This window comes from Podarcis melisellensis (assembly GCF_964234715.1).
Source record: "Podarcis melisellensis genome assembly, chromosome: 7".
Taxonomy (NCBI): domain Eukaryota; kingdom Metazoa; phylum Chordata; class Lepidosauria; order Squamata; family Lacertidae; genus Podarcis; species Podarcis melisellensis.
Window position 1 is genome coordinate 36190101 of NC_138539.1, and position 18035 is coordinate 36208135.

The following is an 18035-nucleotide window of genomic DNA, read 5'->3' on the forward strand; positions in this document are numbered from 1 at the left end:
CATTTCATTCATTCATTCAAGAAATTTCTATGTTGCCATTCAAGTCTGTGGAACCAAGATGGAATCTCAGGGGAACGCATAGCTATGAAATTTGCTTGTGTTTTGAGTAGGCTGGTCTGTTTATGGGAGATATCCATTTGTGGAGGAGGTGAGAGTCAATTCTCAGCAATTCTCTTTTCCTCTGGATTCCTTAGATGAGAAATGATTTTTGTGTGTGTGTTTTTTTGGCAGGTGGGGGTTTGCTGGAAATTGTCTCTTTCCCATTTCCATTCCTCCCATCATCATAGGAGAGAGCTCTGAATACCACCCATTATCTTTTCCTCTCTGCTTCCATGACTCATCTGAGTTCAGCCACTAATTACCTAATCATCACAACACATGTGATTGCAACTGTCTTTAAACATATTGTTTTGGACAAGCAAAAAGAAAAGAAAAGAGAGTAACCACTGTACTAAATCAAGACTGCGCAACACAACACATGCACACAGCACTTACAGTGCAAATACATGCACTGTAAATGTTGGTTAGTGTTTGGAAGAGGCTAATGCAACATGTCAGTGTTCCTGGAAACAGCAGACAACAAGGCAGAGCGCTTTCACACTTCCTTGATAGGATTTATGAAGGCCTTAACCAACATAACAGCAGTGACTCTGAATGCTGCTTGCTGACTTTCATCATACACTGCACCCCATACAAATAAAGACAATGAACCTGGCTCTGGCTAACTGATCCTCTCTTCAAGTGAGCAAACACAGCACTCAGCAAGGATTGTATCAGAAACAGTGTCTGTTCCGCAGCAGATTATAGAAGCAAAAAATAATTCTGCTCTCAACATGAGGCAGCTGGAAAAGAAGTGGTGTTGGAAATGCTCAGGACAGGGGGAGGGAGGGAAGGGCACAAAATTCAATCCGGAAAGTAGCTACTTCTCCAGATAACGTCTAACTGATTGATTGATTGGCTGCATTTATGTACCACCTTCCTGCCAAGACAACCAAGGCAGCTCGCAATTTTAACATCCTAAAGCAAACAGATTAATAAAGCAAATCTAGAGCAGTGGAGTCCTCTCAGGCCAACTATTGACACAAGTGCCGAGGTATGGGGTCTCTTTCTTCTGCCTCCCCTCGAGATGCACAGGTCTTAAGTAGTCCATGGGAAGGTGGGGTGGGCCTGGCCCTCCAGTTCCGTCAGGCCTTGGCACAGTGACAGGAAATAATTGAATAAATAGAACCATACCAGGAAATGGCAGGAGAGAGCTGAAGAATCCTTGTGACTCATGATGAGACCCTGAAGCCCGAAGAGGGCATCAGCATGGGCAGAAGAAGCCCTGAACAGAACAGACCTGAGGCACAGTGTGGCTTTCTTTAGGCTGCTCAGCCTCCCTGCCTAACAGCTGATGTGTGGGGTACTGCAGCAGCCACCACCACCACTTTCTTGCACATTCTCCAGCTTCCTGCTGGCCCCAGAAGTTGAATTCTAGTCGAAGAGCAGGTGTGCAGAGTGGGGCAGGGGGCAGTGGCTCTGCCCCCTCCAATCAGTGAAGAGCCTGGGCACCCTCAAAATTCCTCAGCAGCCATTCGTACACACTGCAGGGCATGCTCGCATCATGCAGGCCATCCACACACCCCAGAGGGTACACCTGTGACAGCAGCATGCCGTGGGACATATGTACACAGCGTGAGCACACCACGAGGCATGTTGATGTCATGCACACACATTGTGGCCCTGGGTCCCCTCAATCCCAGGGGCAAAGCAGCACGCATGTTGAAGAGACAGTTGTATGGAGAGAGAGCTGGAGAGCAGAAAAAAGGGTGTTTAGAGTTTTTTTAGAGGGGGCTCCCCATTTTACACGATTTCACTTATGTGCACCGGGGCTGCAATGTAACCCCCGTGCAAATGTGGAAACACCTGCACTTAACTCCCAGACCTTTTATCGCCTCTGCATATGTCATTCATCTAAAGATTTATGGGCAAGAGTCACAAACCTCATAAGTCCACCTTAATTTCCTCCCTGAATTTTCTCCACCAGCTCTATTCCCTTCTCCTCAATTTTCTGCCATTCCTGATACAATTGTTATACAGTGTACTGTGATTCTGTGAATGGAACAGGCATATGGAGCTGTGGAAGGCAGGAGTAAGTACTAAGGAGAGGGCATGGTGTATAGGAATAACAACAATATTACATAAACAATATTACATAACAATATTACATAAACAATGGTGTATAGGAATAACAACAATATTAATTTTGGCTGTGAGATCCTGCTTTAGGGTTTGTGGGCCCATGCCCCATTTTAAGCACCTTATCTGCTGGCACAGCAATTCTTAGGATGAAGCAGTAATTACTTAAATAAATCATAAGACAGAGAAAGAGAGAGAGAGAAAGAGTCTATAAGTAGCCAGTGTGCCTTTTCCCAGAACCCACATTTGTGCAATGAAAACAAAAAGCAATACCAGAACGTTCCCATTAAGGTAGCATTTGTGCAACATGAGTCTTAATGAATGCTTTCAATAAAAGGTCTTATTTGCTCACTCTGTAAGTGAACAGTATTCCACTTTGCTAGGATTAGGAATACAACCCAAATAAGTACTCCTTTTCTCTCTTGCTCTATCCACATATATATATGCTACAAGACAGGCCATCTTGCCAAATGTCATCCTGCCAAAAAAACAAGTTAATGCTACAACATCAGAGTGATCAAGTTGTCAGTTTGTATGAAATGGAGCTTCATGCAAAAGGCACTGTTTGGAAATAACTCTGTACCAATTAGAAAAGACTGAATCAGAGTGCTGTCGTTTCACATTTCTAAATGTTAATGATTTAACTCCAGGAATATGAGGAGGGGGGTTGTTTAATATAAGAAAAAGATTGAAATTCTTCATATCATTTATATAACTCATGATCAAAATGAGACCAAAATGGTTTCCTGTACCCCATTTCAGATGAACTGAAATGCAAAAGGTAATTGACAATGCTACCTCTGAAAAGATCAAAGGTACAGTTATCTGTGTGCAGCGATTCAATTTGATATAGCAAGATTGCTAGTCAGAAAAGATCATTAATTTTTTTTATTGGCAAACTTCTCTGTTGAAGGAAGAAGAAAAAAGCCTCCAGAACATACTTTGATAATTCTATGTTTCTCAGTCTCGGGAAGGTTGGAAATTATTATATTGATTTAATTTCCTTTGAATAATTTTGCTATTTGGTGGGTATTATTTGAAATTTGAGTTGTGGAGTAAAAACAGAAGCCTCAAACCATATAAAGTTTTAAGACCCCTTCATACACATATAAAAAAAGAACATGTGAGGACTTCAACTGAGCAAGTGATGGGAGCAGATCCAACCCATCTTCCTTCACTAAGTGGAAGGGTTGGATAATGCAGCTTTCATGATTCTTGGGAGGTGTCCATGAACAGTCCGCTGAATACACTTAAAAGTACTTTACAGACTTTCCGTCTCAACATAGAAAATTTGGGAGAGAGCAGGTGCATGCAAATATATTGTGGGCAGGGGCAGTGCATTTGACCCCATTCTTGTCACAGTTTCAGTCCCCAATGCTTTGCTTTAGAATCCAGTGTGGTGTAGTGGTTAAGAGCGGTAGTCTCGTAATCTGGGGAACCGGGTTCGTGTCTCCGCTCCTCCACATGCAGCTGCTGGGTGACCTTGGGCCAGTCACACTTCTCTGAAGTCTCTCAGCCCCACTCACCTCACAGAGTGTTTGTTGTGGGGGAGGAAGGGAAAGGAGAATGTTAGCCGCTTTGAGACTCCTTGGGGTAGTGATAAAGCAGGATATCAAATCCAAACTCTTCTTTTTTAGAATCCCTGAGAAAGGATTTTGTCCTGACTAATTTAAGCCATATTGCTTCAGAAGGGACTTTAAAGTTACAGAATTTGGCTGCATCGAGCCCAAAATATTTTGTACGTTCAGAAAAAACACCTGTTATTATTCTTAATTTGATTTATTGCCTGCCCTTTGCCATAAGGGTATAGCCAGGGTGGGATAGAACAATGTAAATATACAACATTAAACTAACTTAAACAAACAATTGATAGTCAAGATGGATAGATATATAATGTCAATGGCCAGGGTAAATTATTTCAAAGTACAGTGGTACCTTGAGTTACAGACGCTTCAGGTTAGAGACGCTTCAGGTTACAGACTCCGCTAACCCAGAAATAGTACCTCGGGTTAAGAACTTTGCTTCAGGATGAGAACAGAAATCGCACAGCGGCAGTGGGGGGCCCCATTAGCTACAGTGGTACCTCACGTTAAGAACAGTTTCAGGTTAAGAACAGACCTCCAGAACGAATTAAGTTCTTAACCCCAGGTACCACTGTATAGGATCTGCAAAATGTTTTTCAAGTGTCACACTTCATTGTGCTATAATTTTTGTTATCCAGACAGCTCAATAAAATGTAAAACCTTCACATTTATTTGCTGTGTATATATATATATATGTGTGTGTGTGTGTGTATGTATATGAGGGGTGGGGAATCAGAGGCCCTGCAGATGTTGCTGGACTACAGTTCCTATCATCCCTGACCATTGATGGTGCGGACTGGGGCTGATGGGAGTTGGAGTGCAACAGCATTTGGAGGGCCAAACATTCCACAGCCATGTTGTACATACCACAACTTTGTTTATCTTCCAAATTGTAATTGTGTCAGAACTGTGAAGCTTTTTTCTTGCAATAGCTCATTAACAACTGAAATGAGTGAAAGAAACAGAAAGTAACACCTCAGTTCTAAATGCTATATGTTAGTTCCTCTTGACAACTCTGTGTAAACCTATAATAACCTCATATTTTTCAGATGTGTCATTGTTGGTACAGTCATTAGCAGTGCTTTTCCCCCCTAAGTGCCTAATATTCACCATGTTCCTTTCTCCCCACCTTTTCTCTCTCTCATACACACAATCTCTCCTGTCCCCCCTCAATTAATTAAAGCTCCTCTTTGCGCCCCTCCCCCTTCTTCAACCTCGCCCCCACCCTGCCCTGTCTGCTCTTCACACCCACCCAGGATCCTACCCTCCTTCATCTCCTTCTCCCCCCTTCCGGCTCCTCCCAGCCACCAGCAACACCACCTGCGCTTGCCTCTATGGCTTGCTCCAGCCACAAAATGGAGGACAGTGGCGCTAGCAGCAGAGGCAGCTGCCTCCTCCACCTTCTCTCTCTCTCTCCCTCCTCTCCCTCTCCCCCTCCTTTTAGGCATGAAAAGAGCAAGCAGAGATGAAAGAGAGGTGGCGCTTGCGCCTGCCCAGCCACTCATGCAGCAGTGAGGTAGTGGCATAACAGCATGTCCAGGGGGAGAACGCGCACTGCAGGCAGCCGAGGGGGAGCGGTGCAACCTGTTGCCTGGGAGTGGCTACTGCAGCCCTGAAAAGGGGCTTCCTTTTCCTCACCACCACCTCAGCCTGCTGCTTTTCGCAACCCCCCTTTGCTTGCGTGCTCTCCCAGTCCTCCGTTTACCTTATCACAAGATTTGAAAAGAAAAATAAGGCACTTTGTACCCTTGAGTACCGCCAGAAAAAAAGCACTGGACATTATACAGTAAGCTGGCTTTACTTGGAGTCCAGTTTGTATGGTACTAGCCTCTCATTTCATAAGAAGGAAAAAATCTTAAATCTTGACATTTCCAAAACACACTGTAAAAATGGATGAAGATCCCAGTTTTAAAAATTCACTCTGGTTTTGTTGGGCAATGTTTCTTGGAAATGCTCAGTTGATGGATCTGTCGCACACCAGAAAATGACACCTTTTCAAAACACTGTATTTTATTTTGGGAAAACAGAGAAGTACAAGGTTATGGCTCTGTAATCTGGTATTAAACTAGAGCATCAAACCCAGTGCGCAAGAAAAGACTACTGGGAGATGTCTACAACTGATCTCCCCGCCTTGTGAGGCTTAAGATTACATAAACACGTTCTCTTTCATTTAACCTCCTCAAAGCCTGTCTCTTTGAATCAGAACTCATGTTGGCCACTCCAAATTATTGAGACACAACTTATCTACAATAGACTGCTCCAAAGATTACTGACAAATTATAAGCAATTTCAGCTGCCTGTAAATGTTTCCTGTGGATCATTTTGACTGACCTTGAGATCAACCTTAAGCAACATGGATATTTGTCTTTTCATATATTTCCCCAGTGGATATGAATATCAGTTGTATTAAAAATGATGGATGGTGGCAATTTCCTATTAATTTCGATTAAAAAAAAACCTTTAACACTTTTGATGTTGACCACCAAAAAAGAATGACTGTATTTCAGGTGAATGTTTTGTCTGGCAGACTTTGTGTAAACAAGGTTTGAATGATCCCTTTGAATAGTTAGGGAGGTGGGGAGCACCATTGGCAATTGTCCTAGAATCACAAATAGTTTGAGAAGGCAATGAAATCACCTATTCAACAGAAGCGATTGGCAGACACTAGGAGGAAAAAGAAATGCCTTCTTTCTTTCCCCCTAAAAAGAGTGAACCCAATTGATACATCCTCCTAAGAAACCTGAGTTTGCAACATGTGTATGATAGAATTGATGCTATTTGAAAATAAAATGGCATTCACAATTTTTTTCAGTGCTCTTCAGCTTTGTTCACATGTTGGACAAAGGGATGTGGCAGGAGAGTTGCAGTTCTGATCTACCTACTCACAGAGCTACCTTGCCTCAACATGTACATAACGTGAACTGATATGCATTCATTAAATGAATATCATATATGCTTATTAAATATAGGCCCAGCCCAGACCTCATTCAGAGGCAGAAGGGATAGAGTTCAAGATTGTGCTATGAAAACCAGTTCCCTATGTTCAAGCTTTTCATTTTGCCAAATGGAACAATCCCCTCTGTTCTCCTTCTGTACAGTTCTGGGGATTCTCCTGACCTGCACCAGAGCCAATTGACCAGTCTGGCTGGTGGCTCATCTGAAAACAGAGCATGTCATGGCTATGTCATGGAGACATGGTGGAGGATGCCTAGGATTCATTGGACAAACACAGTAACAAGCATGGTGGGAGTATACTGACCACACTGAGAACCAGTGTGGCATAGTGGTTAGAGTGGCAGACTAGGACCTTAGAGAGCAGAATTCAAATCCTCACTCAGCCAAAAAGAGTGCAGGGTGACATTTGACCAGTCAATGTCTCTCAGTTTAATCTATCTCACATGGTTGTGAGCTCAATAGGGAAGAAGACCCATGCATACCACTTTGGGCCCCTTGGACAAAATCTGAGGTGTCAATTTAATCAGAAATAACAGTAAAATAAAATAATCTCCATTGAATCCAGTGGGATTGAACAAGGGCAGGGCCTGATGCTGAGAGCTGGAGGATCCCTGCCTGTATGCAAATACTTCTTGATTGTTTTGGGTACATTTATATTGAAGACTAAACTGAGTATTATTATGCAGAACTAAAATATTCAATCTATGCTTTATATTTCCACCCCTCCTGGGGTTGATTTACAGAGCATTTATTATTTCAGAGGTTAATGACAACTGATGCTCCAAGCTTGTCATGGATCTTTGTAGTTTTATGCAGCTAATAGCAATGGCTATGAAATAAGCTCGCGCTCTCTCTCTCTCTCTCTCTCTCTCTCTCTCTCTCTCTCTCTCTCTCATAAAAAGCTTCTTTTAAGCCTGAAGGCACAGTCTGTGATAAAATAAATGTTACAGACATAAAGCCCCAATAGGCAGGCCCAGAGTCATTGTGATGTATCTTGATAGTCTCTCTGTTACCTCTAATTCAGATATATTCATATACAAATATAAATGTACCACCTTCCCCAGAGCTTCAACCAGATATCGGAGAGTCAAGCTGGGTTCTTTCCCTTCTATGCATCATCATCAGTAATAAACTCTCTGCAGGCCAGATGAAGGCCTCAGGCCAGGTAATTGGAATATAACATTTTTGATAGCACATAAAAATGAATAGTATCTAGCTCATTTTCTCCTACCTGGGTTACTCAGCAACTAAGAAGACAAACCTCTTAAATGAAAGGGAAGGGGGGCACACAATGCAGAAGGAAAAAGGGGTCCAATTTAAGAAATTGTGCTGCCTCTGAGGTCCAAATCATTTCTATATGATATACTATAGCATGGCATAGTGTAATAGTACCAAATGCCTAAGTTTCTCTGACTTGTGGGACTTTTGCCACACAGCACCCCCTTCCCCAGCCACACTACATCTCCCCAGGCCACACCTCTAATCAATTCTGCTTTTCACCATTCTTGGGTGCTTTTATTCAGCTGGGGTATGTCCCTAACTCTGACAGTGTTTGCCTGGTCCAAGTGAGGGGTATGTGAGAGAGTGTGTAGAAACCAGCCTACCATACAAAAGTAAGCTTTACAACTGTTGCTCTGCCCACTTTTGCCTGGGGCCCCCTACACCTGTAAATGCGGCCTCTGGACGCTTGTCCAGAAGTAATGAAACCTCAGGATTCCCCACCCCATAAGAGCAGCAAATAGTACGCTACAGTATGAGAACTTCCTTTCCATTGCATGATCCAGAAATTTCATGCCCTGCATCACCAAGCTGCAAGTGATCCGTTCAAAAGTGGCAAGGTGCTATGACAGGTAGAAGTGTGAGCAATTTAAGAGTGCCTCATCCAGAATTACCGCACATAAACACTTGTGTGAGACTTGGAATTTACTAAAGTTGTAAAGAATCCTGACTACTAGTATGTATTCAACTTCCATGTTGTACCTCTGCCCTCCTGACCTTTGCCTGCTGGTACTTCTCTTGATACTGCTAACTGTGTTAATCTTTATGGCTATAGAAGAATAATGGGAATAATGTCTTCACTAGATGTCTTTTTCCTTGGGCAGCTGCGTACTGACTTAGCAGCTATCCAGGCTTTCCAAATACCATGATTGTTTCAAGCTCAATGAGACAAGTTACAATGAGACAGAGGATGAAGCCTTAGTATGAAGACACGTTAATATTTTTTAAACCATTGCAGAAGTGGCTTTGAGCCCTGAAAACAAGCACAGACATTCTTCCTGAAACAAGTTCTGGGGTAAAATTATATGATTTTTCATGTTTCATGCTTGTTGGGCATGATGGTACCTATTGGCTACCTCCTCTGAGATCACCAACATGCTACAAGTACCAATTCCGGGAGCAGTTTCCCTCCAGTTTTTTGTTTTTAATTATCATAGCCTATATCTGTGTTGGATTTGAAATGGTTTTTATATAAGAAATTATTGTACTGTATCCAACGCGATTGCTCTGCTAACCTACAGTTGTTAAAACAAAAAAAATTCTTTCCACCTTAAAGACCAACTAAGTTAGTTCTTGGTATGAGCTTTCGTGTGCATGCACACTTCTTCAGATACACTGAAACAGAAGTTTCCAGACCCTTCTATATAGTGAGAAGGTGGGGAGGGGTATTATTCAGAAGGGTGGTGGGAATGGGTGATTGGCAGATAGCTGTGATGAGCCTGTTGATGACTCTTAAAGACTGCAATAGGTCTTACAGGAAAAAGCAAGGGGTGAGAAGGTGAAAAATGGCTTTGTCATGTATAATGAGATAAGAATCCAATGTCTTTGTTCAGACCAGGACTCTCCATGGTTTTAAGTTTGGTAATAAGTTGTAATTCAGCAGCTTCTCTTTCCAGTCTATTTCTGAAATTCCTTTGTAGTAAAACAGCTACTTTGAGATCTTATATAGAATGTCCTGGGAGATTGAAGTGTTCTCCTACTGGTTTCTCTGTCTTGTGATTTCTGATGTCGGATTTATGTCCGTTTATTCTTTGGCGTAAGGTTTGGCCTGTTTGTCCAATATAGAGAGCTGAAGGACACTGTTGGCATTTGATGGCATACACAATGTTAGACGATGAGCAATTAAATAGTCCCGAGATGGTATGTGTGATGTTGTTGGGGCCAGTAATGGTGTTGTCCGGGTGTATGTGGCAGCAAAGTTGGCATCTGGGTTTATTGCAGGCTCTGGTGCCAGTGTCCGTGTTAAGTCTGGTTGTAGTATTATTGTGGGTTAGGAGTTGTTTGAGATTGGGTGGCTGTCTGTAGTGGTGTCACGTACATAGCTGTGGTGTCACGTACATCTGTGGTGTCACGTACATAGGAAGGAATTTTTTTTGTTTTGACTATGGCAGACCAACACGGCTACCTAGCTGTAACTGGAACTACAGTTGTTAAGTCACTTTGAGTTGTTTCATAGAAAGTAATTCATAAATGGGAGTAAATAATTAATTAAAACAAATATTTTTGCAACTTTCAAGGGTTTGTGATCCCCACCTTTCCGAATATGAAGGTGAATGTGTATGCAGAGAAATGCCTCTTAGGCAGGCTGCATTGCCATCATTTCACATCACATGCTAGCAAGACATGCAGGTATAGAAAAAGCACAAGAGTAGCTGGACATTTTGGGGAAGTTTTGCCATTTACTCAGTGGAATAGGTGTATACCTTTTCATTTGAAACCAGCTTTCTTGTTCAGCCTAGTAATCCATTTCAGTAAACACTTCTTTCCAGCTGTGTCAGGTTTTGCCCCCACCCTCACAGATGCTTGCATGCTTACTGAGTTGTAGAGAGAGGTCTAGGTACGGAATCCCATGTGCCAAACTCAGAATTTGCTTGTAATACCAAAACACACAAAGGCTTAAACCTGTCTACTTGATTGCAGTTACATCACATGCATCTGCATTCTAAATAAGGGTTTTTAATATAGGAGTCTGATGCAATAAAGTGCCATTCATGTTTGTAATTTAATTCTAACAACATTAATATTTATAGCAAGAAATATAGCTAATATACATTTACCCAGAATTACATGCTATACTTTTCTTCCCAGTCAGAGAAACCACAAATCAACCAGTATTCCCCCCCAACCCCCCTCTGAGCAGCTTCCTCACAATTCTTCCATAGGCCATGCTAAGTTAATATATCAGTAGAACAAAGCTGGGCTTTATGATGCTATCCAGACACATAGAGTCTTTTGGAACAAAACAGAAATGAAGCCTGGTGTGTTATCTGGCAGCAGCTCATAGTAACTGTTCAGTTTTCAGCGGACATAATTTTTTTGACAGAGCCAAAGAAATCTTATGAAAAGAATCCTGCCATATTCTCGTTAGAATGTAACACAGCAGCCTCTGAGAGTTCAAACATAATGTTGCACGCCACCCCAATCTCTGAGCGGTGTGAGATTTCAGGGGTACCAGGCACACTTAACCAGGGTCTATGTTTCCTTTAGAACAATGAGGCACAGCAGAGACCGTGTTGTCTTTATGACATGTGGTTTATTAACACATATATACAATCTAAGGCCTACATGGATAAGTCCACATCATTACTCCCCAAGAGGTTTCTGCTCCTCTCTGAACTGCAGCCTTGCAGCTTAACAGCAAAAAGTACCGTAATGTCTCTCTTGTTAAGTGCAGTTGTTTAATTGTACATTGAAATGGAAAACAACTCTGTGTATGTCTGTATGCATATTGCTGAAAGCATGGTATGGAAAGTTCCATCGAGCTAAACAAAAGTTCAATACTTAGTTGAGAATGTAGGTATCTTTGCTAGCTCTCACAGGGCTACTTAGATCACATTGCAGATCTTCATTTTGGGTGTGTTAGTTGGTCTTTGTTCTGAAGCATCCGAGAAGAAAGGACGTGTGCTTAATCTCTCTCCAGGAAAACAGCCCTCAGGCTAATGGAGGCTGTTTGGAGAGACAGAGCTCTTGCTTTTTACCTCTGGATTGAAGAAATTAATATTTCTAAGATGTTTTGCCTGTGCATGGTATTACACAACTATTTGGCTGTAACATTATTTGTTTTATATCTGTTTTGAAGCAAGTTCTGACATTTCATTTTAACATACAAGTTATAATTATATCCCAACTTTAACTAAACCCAGGCATTTAGCACCCTCAAACTTATAACAATATATACAATAAAGGGAGATGGAATATTATTATTATTTTGCTGAACAAATGTGAGGAAATTAAATGGATTGTACCTATGAAAGCTGTTTGAACATCTATCCTGTTCACATTACTAACTTATTTAGAGCAAATATTCTGGAACCAATAAAACTCTAGTTATAGAAGACAAGGTAGTGATTGGACCAGCTATCTCTAATATTACAATGCAACCCTTTAATTAGCTAAACTTCTCCCTGCTTCCACTTATCCAGATAATATTTTGGAAGAATTGGGAGTTGCCAAATACTGTGAGATAGATACCTGGTTGGCTGTTGTATGTAAAGCCGGAACAAATGTCTTGGGAAGGCAGGATAAGCTGTAGCTGAACATTAAACAAATATACATTCTTCTAGTGCTCATTCCCCCCCCCCCGAGTTTATATTGGACTTCAGCTTACATGCTCATGCAATAATAAGCAATAGTACCATTTTTAAAATAACATTTTGTAATAAGCAAGGAGCCAAGGATTAAATGCTGGTTACTGAAAATTTCATAATAATTTTTATGTTGCCTATTTCCACACATGTACACCATGCAATAATGTGTGTGTGTAAAGTTATTACCTTATGAAAAGAAACATTTCTTTGCATACCCAGAGGATGGAAGGAAGAAGGCAGTATTTTGTGTGGCCCAACTACCTTGCACACGTCAACATTTGCCACTTAGGCTCAGACATTATAGTCTTGGTCCAATAAACCTTCTATCAGAACAGATTTCAGGGCAGTGCAAAACTAATGTAAAATGCAAAAGCGTGCAATGTACACTGACATATTGCATTCGCTTTAGCATGCCTGGGTAAATAAGTATTTCTTAACCTAGTGCCTGTGTTCTTGGTTTTTTGGGTGTTTTTTTTGTAAAGTAGGCACCAGATGCATCTCTCCTGGGAGGATATTCAAAAGTCAGGACACCATCACTGGGAAAGCCTAACACACTTACATTAAAGAAAGCACTGTTGGATCTCCTGGCTTGAATCTTCTGACTTGCAGATGGAGTTACAGAGAACGGTGGAGTGCAAAAGTAAGAAACCCTGTGAATCTCTCCTGATGCTATGAAGGGGCACCTGCTATTTCTTATCTGTGGAGAAACTTCACTTGAAGTGAGACATCCGGGGTAGGAATGTGTGTTGTGGGTTGGATGCACTCAACACTGTGCATCCAACCACTGTGAAAGTAGATTGGTGGATCCTAGCCACTCTTCCAATGTGTCACTGATGCCAATGATTTCTCTCCAGATGCTCCCTTGGTTCTCCTAACATCCAGTTTATGCTTCCATGCCTTTATCAGAGGCAGCAGGACTCAGGATCAGAGCAATTACCAGAGTGCCTTTGATCTTTTCCAGAGAGACAGGGTCAGTGTTTCTTTCCTCTGGAGACACCAGACCAAAAATACCTCACCTTGGCATCCACCTAATTTGTGATCTGTTTGTGGTGGTGTCTTCCTATCCTCACTCTTGATCCCTGGTCTTTGAATCACCTGCAGGTGTGTGTTCGCTATTATTATTAATAACTGAGCACTGATATATGTTTTTGTATGTATGTGGGGTTTTTTAAACTGATGCCCTATACTTCGAGCTCCTGCCCGTGCATTTCAGGTTTCAGTCTGTGACAGGAAAGTAGCTCTATTTCCCTATGCCAAAATGTAGGATGAGCATTAAGGTTTGCATTGATAAAAGTACAAATCTTTTAGCCACAGATTGTATGTTTATTTCAACAAAGACTAGAAGGAATGATGGTTTGGATGAGGAGTTGCTGAAGCTTAGTATTGGAGTGAATAGTTCTTATGGTTGAATATCTAAAGGAAAAACTACCCATATCTATAGCCCGATTACCCATATAAAACTTTGGAGGTGGGGTTGCAGAGGTGACAGGACCAGATAAACAGTAAATAGATAAATAGTAGAGGAGGGGAACCCACCCCCACCCACCTTTTCTCTGCTCCAAATGGCTTCCCTCAAGTAGCTTGAACCCATATGAGGTTTCAGACATGTCCTTGCCTTTGTCAGCATGGACCTGGAACCCCACAGAGAAGAAAGCAGCTGGTGGAGAAGTCATATGGAGCAGAAGAACAGGAAGTGGGGAAAGGGTTAAGCACTATCTACCCCCTCTGCCTCTTAAGCTCTGAATAAAGATCCTGACCTTACTCCTATGTTGTTTTGTTTGGGATCTAAGTATTTGCTCTCTCCCTTGCTTTTTTGTAAATTGTAACCTTTTCTCCATAGAATATTAGATTTGACATTTATTATTTCCAGAATCAAAATGTCTCTTTGTCATTATCCAAGTAATATCCGTTTCCCATCAAACAGCAGGCATATATATATATATATATAGAGAGAGAGAGAGATCATGTTCTTTTTCTGACTCCATGGTGAGTCACTGCTATCATTAGTTGTACATGCACATTTATCAATCTATATTCCTGAGTCATGAATATTGCAAAACAGCAAAGTCAAATATAGCCAAAGAGTAGCTGGGGAAACCCAGTCAGATGGGTGGGGTGGGTGTATGTGTATATATATATGTGTGTGTGTTATTGTTATTAATGCTCAGGGGAAGCGTGACTGAACATGAGCTAGAACCCTGTTGAAGGCCTATTCCATGGTAATGGAGGCAGCAAAGAAATAATTCTTCTCTGCCACCCTTGCAACTGCACAAAGTCATCTAATGGAGATATTATGGGTGGTCAATGGCCTATTGTCCATAATATTACAATTCAGACAACTGGATAGCAAAGAATTTGCATGACACTTCACAGACAAAATCACTTGAATTAGCTCTGACTTGTGTGGTAAGAATTCAATTCTACGCCGCCTTCTTTGTTACCCACCTTTTAAATAAACCACAGAACCAAATATACTATTTCAAGTCCAGTATCCAGATTTAGGGACCTGACATTTATTATAGCGATTGCAATAAGACAGAGCTCACTCAACTCAACTCAACTTGCTGGTTAAAGTGCCTCAAGGCACTTCAGAACAAAAGCTTATATAGTTGTTCAAACACAGCAAACAAAGAGTCATAAAACATCTTCACATACATTAAGAAAGGCTACAGACCATGGAATAGAAGACATGTATGTCGTCTTCCTCCACTATCACCTTGGGGTTGACCAGAAGTGTGTAAGCCTTTTGCCCATTTTAGGTATCAGATGTCCCACTTTGTCCTGGCAACCTAGACGATGTATTTACTGACATTCCTGCCATTTGTGCCACTTTCAGCGTCAGAGAAAGATGGATGGAATGCAACGTATGTTGGGGTTCCTGGGTGAGACAGATTAGTTAGATTTATCTCAGGTCTGGTTATGGAATAGACGCTACTTTGGTCACCTTGGTAGATGATCTACACTGGGAATTGGACAGAGGGAGTGTACCTCTGTTGGTTCTGCTGGACCTCTCAGCAGCTTTTGATACCATCAACCATGGCATGCTTCTGGACTGCATGTCTAGGATGAGGCTCGGGGGCAGTATTTTACAGTGGCTTTGGTTGGTCTTGGAGAGGTGAGTGTGGTGCCAGTAGACTCCTTTTTGTGGCCATTGACAAGTGGGGTCCCCCAGGGCTCCATCTTCTCCCCCATGCTAATTAACATATACTTGAAAGCACTGAGAAAAATCATCCTGATTTAGGGGGTTTGGTGCCATCAGTATGTTGATGATACACTGCTCTATCAAAATTTCCCTTTCACATATATTTTATTTTTATTTGTAAACATTTTTTGGGGAGGGATTCCCTATAGTTTGTAAGGGGCGGGGGGGAAGGTAAGAGATTTCAGGGTAACAAGATTTGTGGGTGAAGCAATAAACCTTATTTGCACAAAACTGTTCACCAGAACTTTCCTGTGAAATGAGCAGTACTGCATAGGTCAAAATTATGCCTAGTGTTACAGACACAAAAGTTGACTAAATGATATATAATCCATTTGTTAATCTTTTTAGTACAGTACTTTTCATTTCATGATCAAGAACTTTGGGGCCTAAGATGAACTAGAATACAGGATTACTGTATTTGAAATGTGGAATGTAATTTCACACTTGTTCACTTTAGCTAATTTCATATGGAACTGTATCCCATAGCACTTTTTCTCAACCATGCCAAATTCTCAGTAAAAGTGAATAATGGGTAGTTAGTGGGGTTTTTCTTCTTCTTCTTGATCCACTTTTTGAGATGTTTTCACTTCAGCCAGTTAGTGCATTCAGGAATCCTGCTTTCTCTGTCCCAGGTCTTGATAATACCTGCAGGTCATTTATTATCCATTATCTCATCCATGATCAAGCTTTGCTTCCATTGATAGGGTATGTTAGGTGAATCTTACCCAGAAGGTTAAACTCAGTATTCCTCCCATCTGTAACTTCTCAAGAATCTGTGAAAGTGGGGGCGTTATAATGCTTACTGTGTTCATGCGAGGTTACCGATTACTACCTACCCACATGGGTACAGATATGATAGGATATGATATGGTAAACTTTTATGCATCTGTTGATTTGACTCCCAGCTATGTATATCAACCCTACACCATTCAGATGTGGGGGGAGGGGGGCAAAAAAGAAAGGGAAATAAAACAAAATTAAAAAATGATGTACCATGAATTTTATTTTATTTTTAAAAAATCAAAAGGTGATGCAAAAATGATAAATTAAATAAAGGTATAGAAAATAATGATGTGATGGAGTAGAATGAGCACAACCATGGATTGTAGTTTGCCTTGGGCAGTTAAAAGGCTTGGAGCCAGCTCAGGGTATAAAGTCGCATTAGCATTAGATGGCAACTTGCAGGTGCTCACATCATATATTTTCATTATCTTAGCCTTTAGCTCTTGTATTCCAGAACTGCCATGTCTTTTGAAATGTGTTTACGACTTAGGAAGTACATCCTACTGTTGGTTATAGTACTTTTTATAATAAGCACATTTCTGATAACTGGCTATTTTTGTTTGTTTGTTTGCTGGAATGAATACTAATAAGAGGGCCATCTTATCCAGTTGTCTGAATAATGAGCATGACTGAAAAGTAATTTATAACAATGTGTAGTAGCCCAGATTGGGTGGGATTATAACATGTTTTTATTATGTGACTTGATGACGTGACTGAAAGGTAGTAACTAAAATACCCATATTAAAAAAACCAAACACATGTCTGCACTCTCTTCTCTTTCTCAAAAGTGCAGCCCTTTCTATTGTTGCATGCCACCACCATCTCTGAGTGTTGCAAGATTCTGGGAGTTCCAGATGCTTACACAGGATTTGAGTTTCCTTTTGGAAATGAGGCATGGCAGAGACTGTGGCGTCTTTAGGATAAATGGTATATTTACACATATATATAACCTGAGCTTTTGGTAGAAGGATTCACAGCATCAACGCCCCAAGACAGCCTTGCTACCCTGATAGTCACAGCCTTTGGTTAAAGCAGAAATTAGCCATGGCTTTTTCTCTGTTTTCCCAGCCTGCAGCTTCTTCCTGTAGGTCACATCACAGCCAACTTTGCCCTCAAAACTCCTGCTTTGTCCTACTAACTATCTAAGAGAGGGAAGGGGGACACCCATTTATTATCTGGCACAGATACCACTTTCCTTGGTTTTCTTAATGGCTCGTCACCCAGGCTAGACTGGCTATTCCAGCAGTTGAATCCACACTGGATCCAGGAATTAGAAGGGGGTCCAGGCATTCTGCCTACCACCACCCCCCATCAAATCAAGATCATGCCATTCTGAGACATTAGTCTGAAAGTTGGTAAAGGGAAATTTTACAGAAAAAATTGTTTGTGTGTATGTTTGCCTTTGTGTCTTTATTCAATGCTCACCAAGTTGTTCATTTTACATGAAAGAATGTCAAATCTGTTTTAAATATTGTTATAGGATTGGTGGGGACGGGTTGGATGATGTCTGAGAGTCCCGTGATTGTGTTTCCATAAGATTGTGGTTGAAGAAACAGATAGATGGCAAACTTTCATTTAATATTGCGGGAGAGCAGTCTGTACAGTTTAGAAATCATTTACATTTATGAGTTGCCTTTTAACCTAACCCTCTAGTAGTCAAAATACAGCAAATCAGTCAGCCAAATTAATGTGAATCAAAGAATACAATGAAATATCAAAACAGATAAAATACAATATCAGCATGAAAAA